The sequence below is a fragment of the Ixodes scapularis genome, unplaced genomic scaffold (assembly GCF_016920785.2).
Source record: "Ixodes scapularis isolate PalLabHiFi unplaced genomic scaffold, ASM1692078v2 PGA_scaffold7__128_contigs__length_106722199, whole genome shotgun sequence".
NCBI lineage: Eukaryota > Metazoa > Arthropoda > Arachnida > Ixodida > Ixodidae > Ixodes > Ixodes scapularis.
In genome coordinates, this window is record NW_024609882.1 from 38,426,207 (window position 1) to 38,432,206 (window position 6,000).

The following is a 6,000-nucleotide window of genomic DNA, read 5'->3' on the forward strand; positions in this document are numbered from 1 at the left end:
ATATAGCGTACAGGTTTTGGAAAACACTAGCTTTTTAAACCTATTAAAAAACTTACAATTCATAAAAAGCAAGCTTGTTACTAATAAACAATGATTGGAATTACCTTCTATGTTGCGTAAACTTGAGCACCGAAATTATTAGGAGTATCCAAACAAAAGATCAACCCCCTCCTTAAATAGGTGCCAACGAAACAGCGTAAGGACAACAAGAAGTTTGTGATTCGTATAGCGGTGGGTGCATAATGTACAGGACACGTGGTTTTGCGATTGGTCTTCCAGGCGCCTGGGATCCCGAGGTGTGCAGTTTAAACGAGGTCTTCAGAGTCGGGGCTGTGGTCGGCGAATATGGCCTGCTGGACGAAAAAACTCAGGTCGCAGGCGTTGTGGTCATTTTGGACCTAAAAGGGCTCGGTTTAAAACAGGTTCGCCACTACACGCCCTCCGTGATCAAAACGTTTCTGCAGCTTTTTCAGGTATAGTGTTTCGTTTTGTTTACAGATATCTTCGAACTCAATGTCTGTACTCACGAGTGTCGAACGTAAACTAATCAATATAAAAACCACTCACAATGATCGTTTTTCGAATCACAATGATCGTTTTTCGAACATACAATTATTAGCCATTCAACGGTTCGTTCACGTAATTTTCGAGAAGATGCAACCGTCAGGACTTTAGCAGCTCAGTTGAGAACTAAACCCATAAACACCACAACAATTTATTTTTCTGTGTTCCTGAAGCAGTGCTTACACTCTAAAAAAAGAAGGGTGTCGTCTTACACCCTTTTGTCCCATATAACGCACCCCAAAACTTTGATTCGACGTACAGCGCACTGATGTCGAGCAGACAGCCGCGTCTCTTACGAGGGGCTTGATAACGGTGCGATATACCTCATTACACAGCTAAAGCACGTACCAGAGACTTCAGAAAGAGAACACTGATGTTTTGCAGTAGGGCCAAGACCCCTTACTTCTTTTTGTCAGTAACACGAACATCAGCTGTTTTAATAAGTTGTACCACTCGGCTATCACGCCGCTGATAAAACTTGGTACCGTCGGTTCGACGTCAGCGCGCTTTACGTCGAACTGAAGTTTTGGGGTGTATTATACGGGTGTAAGAATACACCCTTCTTGTTCTGACAGTGAATTGGGTCGCGTAGACGAACTCTGTGTCAGCGTTAAGTTGGGACTGGTGTTTAGTCGTGGTGGAGCGCAAATTGAATACCAGTCCCAGCGCAATGCTGACGCAACGCTCCTGTCCCAACTGCGCCCAGTACTCGATGCCGGTAGACAACGCAGAGAAACCAGTTCAGAGGGTGGACACCAAGCTCTGGGGAAAACAATCTCGAAAAAAAGCACCCCCTATAATTCGATGTCCTTGCCAATAACCCGCTTTTGTTTTGCAGGGCTGCTACCCAATGCGAGTGAAGGCAGTATACATCGCGCATAATCCTCCCATATTTGAGACCGTCTACTCTTTTGCAAAGCTTTTCTTAAAACAGAAGCTCGTCGACAGGGTAAGACGAAATGTGTGATTCTGGGGTTCTTAGGATATAGACGTCTACAGTAAAATGGCTAAGTGCAAGTGGGCTAGTTGGTACATTTTAACTGGAAAAGCGCCACGAAAATACGTGGACACGAAAATAAGGGACAGGAACGAGCGTTCCTTACGACTACTTACAACTACGACAGAATTAACTAGCAAGGCCTTTATTCGAGAAGCAGTTTCTTCCATGCTCGAGTAAGCCTTTCTAACATTTAAAAATAGCGCAGCGTTCGAGCAAACGCCACATATCGCCCACGTCTTAGACCTAAACGCAATTCGCAGCTCCAAACACCTGATTTGGGCACCCTATTTTTTAAACTTGTGCTTTCACCAAAACCCGGCAGCACCACACAGTAGTTGCAGAAACACACAGTGTGCACAGTATTTGTTTTTATGCTTTTTGTTCATGTTCAGTTTTATCTTGTTTTCCATATATGGCACTACCACCCGTGGGGTTGAAAATAGGTATCCGAATGAAGATTTTTTAAATCTTTGTAGCCATGGCTCCCAATCTCTCCACGTGTTAATTTAGGTTATTTTGTTCTATCTCTCTATTCCGTCTGAACAGTCCTTGGAGATTGACTTACTTTTATTGCCTAAAATAAATTATGAACGATTTAGTTATACAAGGTATCTATTATCTTATCCCGCATTAGCTGTTGAGTAGAATAACCTTTCAGCGACGGTAATCTTCTCAACTCGCTGCCTAATCTTGTATTCAAAGAAGGACAATCGTAAGTGACGAATTAACGTGGTATTAGGAGAGCTGTCAAGGAAGCTGCCCTCGTGTCCCATACTGCAGGTTTTCGAAAAGACCTCGACGGCTTCTCTGGACGCCAAAGCCACTTACGTACAGCTTTAAAAAACGCGGGGCCAGTATCTTATTATCCTTCAGCAGATAAAAAAGTCAGCCTATAAGAATGCCGAAGAATCAATTATGAAGCAAGACACGGGAATATTATACACCTTTTTCGTTTAGCCTCGCACCCAACTACGTTGTCCTTATATCCGGTATGCGTTCCGAACAAAAAGCAGGAGATCACAACCCCGAACAAGAAAAAAATTATAGAAGGGTCATAACAAAAACGACTGACGGTTGCAATTAAAATGTTAACACGTGCTACTGTCGAGGCGAGAAGAAAGCAATTGACTGACAAGGAAACATTGCACCCTCAAAACAAGCACTCTAAGCTTTCATGCACACAAAAGAAAGAGCCACTTACACAGCGCTGACTGACAACTCTACGTTATATTTACAATTTTCGTTTTTGTCTTTCTTTGGGAATTTTACCAATCGCAAGATTTAAAACAACTCTGCTCCTATATTGATCGCAGTAAAAAGTTGAGCCTAGAATTATTCTTCAGCGCAAAAACGCACAAAACAGACTGCCCCCTTAGGGTTATCATTTCTGAAAGGGGAACGTGGCAAAAGTCTGTGGCCTTATATTTACAAGAAAGACTGAATATGCTCACCGTTGACGATCCGTACCTGATCAGAAGTTCCTACGACGTCTTCACCTTCTTCCATGAACATCAGGGCCGGAAAAATCTACAAGTGTTCTCCATCGATATTAAGGACCTCTACTATGCCCTGCCCCAAGACCGTCTCCTACAGTGCATTGTGGAGCGCATAGACACCTATGGCACTATTTCATTCCAGAATGCATCAGGCATATCCCAAGGAGAATATTTGAACTTGATTAACCTCTATCTCAAATCCACATCGCTACTTGGGATGGCCATACATACCTACAAAAGCAGGGAGTCTGCATAGGATCATGCATTGCCCCTGTCCTTAGCGACCTCTATCTTGCCCACCAAGACAGGCAGTTAGAGCACACCTTGGATACTTCCAAAGTTATCAAAGTCTTCCGGTATGTTGACGATTATTTAATCGTACTAGAAACCGATGATCACGACTTTACAACCATGGTTGCCGAAGTTCTAGGCAGCTTTAAAGGCTGCATGAACTCTTTAAACATTACGCACGAACTTCCAGTTGACCACTCGTTAAGATTCCTGGATCTGCGACTTTTTATTTTACCTTATCATGTATGCTGGTCCTATGTGCCCAGGGGGAAAAACCCGCTTCTACCTTTCAACTCGGCGCACTAGAAACTTGTTAAGCGGAGCATTGTGCGGTTAAGTCTCAACAACGCACTTACAAAATCATGCTGCCATTCCATGCAAACAAGCTTCAACGGGTAAGTCTCTCGATTAAAATGCGCAGGATATCCAACCTCCTTACTAACATCAGTGGCCGAAAGACTCATCAAAGACATCAAGCAAGGGGACCACATTAAACAAAAAGAAAAAGACAGGGCTAAAAAACTGATCATTGTGCCATATATTCACAACTTTTCCCACGGCTTAAAGAAAATAGCTAATAGAGTTAACCTGGACATCGTCTTCTCAGCCCCTAACAAACTTCATAGCCTGTGCAAGAGAGTAAATACGCCCACAAGAAGCACAGTCAAGTGCACGAAAAAACATAAAAACAACTTCGTACAGTGTACCGAAAAGGGTGGTTTACTCCTTCCCTCTATCGTTTGGACAACAATACATAGGACAGACCGGACGGTGCGTCAACGATCGCCTTCGTGAGCACAACTGCACTATCACCAAAAAAAACTCCGGACACCTGGGAATTCACTGCCGAGACTGTGGCTGCACAGCGCAGCTGGAGAAATGCACAGTGTTGGGCAGGAACTACGACAAGCTGGCAAGAGAAATCATGGAAGCAGAGAACATTGCCAGGCAAAAGGAGAGATATGTCAGCACTCCTTCCACAATGTTATCCAACAAAGAACTAGAGTACTTAGCCATACAATAATTTTATGGTTTAGCTTCCTATTTACAAAAACACAGGAAAAAGAAGGAAGAAGAAAAGGGCAATTTTTGCCATAGAAATCCTAGTCCCAAAGAAAGACAAAAACGAAAATTGTAAATATAACGTAGAGTTGTCAGTCAGCGCTGTGTAAGTGGCTCTTTCTTTTGTGTGCATGAAAGCTTAGAGTGCTTGTTTTGAGGGTGCGCTGTTTCCTTGTCAGTCATGAACAACCAACTCGCCCAAACCTCCGTTTTATCAAGAAAGCAATGTTTTCACGCATACCGGAAGTTCCAGAATTGAAGATGGCGGCGCCCACGTAGAAAAGGTGTATAGGCCACGGCCTGCGTAGCGACAGTAGCAATTTCGGCATCATTTTTAATTGTTTATACACGATCAGTGTGACTCCGGTTTTATGGTCCATTGTATAGATCTTTTCCACGGGGGCGCCGCCGTCCTGGATATTATCACGTCCAGTATGAGCGAGAACATAGTTTTGACGTCGCCACGCCAATAGATCACATTTAGTATACAAGCTTAACCGTCACCCATTCACGTTTTGCCCCCGCTTTTTTTAATTTTTTTCAGCATAAAATGTTGTATTATTTACCATACCGGATATGCCTAACAGGCGACTGGAAACGACAGTAAACATAAACGGTTTATGCCTAGGTAAAATGGTGTATTCCAGTTTTTCGAATAGACATCGACGGCTTGTGTGGGCGCTAGTGTGAAATATGTCTTGATTATGCGTTTGTTGTAGGTCCACTTCATTGGACGTGACTACGGGAAGCTTCATGAACTCATTCCCCGTGAACGACTGCCCGAAGAATACGGTGGAACCCTGAACAACTGCGACTACGACGCATTCGAGAGGAGCTTGCGGAGCATGGAAGACTTTTTTCTGGAGCTCTGCGAATGCGGCTATCGGGAGCAGGAAGCATAAACATTTCGGCTGGGTCCGAACGAAGCATTCTGATTTATTTTATATTATGAGAATGCATGCACAGTTAACATTTGGAGCAGGGGTTTATCCAGAATTTTCAACCTGGGGTTGTGGGGAACAGGGATGTAGACTTGTATGTGCTTTGTGTAGGAAATTCTGGGGGCTCTCGGGCTCAACCTGGGGGAAAGGGGGAGGGGGGGGGGCGGGCCGGGAGGGGGGAAGTCTGTATAAATCACTGGTTTGGAGAATTCAGATGAGTATATGGTTATTCATAAAATAGAAATGCATTGACTACTTCAGTCCTACCACTCGAAGTGAATAAAAGGAGACTACTTTAAACGTGAGTGAAGTCATTATGAATTTCGCCAAGGAAACAATCACTGTACACTCCTGGAATCAGGTAACTGGGACTGACATTTGGTTTCTTGAATATAGTAATTCGGGCTATCTAACCCGTAGGTGAGAAAGCGCAGCTTGACCTTCGCTCTTCCATTTCTTACCATCTGCAGGATGTTAACTACGGATTTTGAAACCTTGACCGATTCGTTGACTAGACTTGTCTTTGTTTGCCTTCAGGATCAGGGTGCATATGAATGCGTTGATCTGAAAAAGGCAGGGGTGAGGTGGGTAATTAAAGGACAGCTTGAAAAGTAGCTTCGGCATTGTGGACCTACATGGACAATCC

At 43.7% G+C, this 6,000-nt stretch overlaps 1 pseudogene; it reads left to right on the top strand.

Annotated features, from left to right (window-relative positions):
- LOC8035781 overlaps nucleotides 1-5,491 on the top strand; it is a 28,199-nt pseudogene extending 22,708 nt beyond the window's left edge.
- The last annotated feature ends 509 nt before the right edge of the window (nucleotides 5,492-6,000 follow it).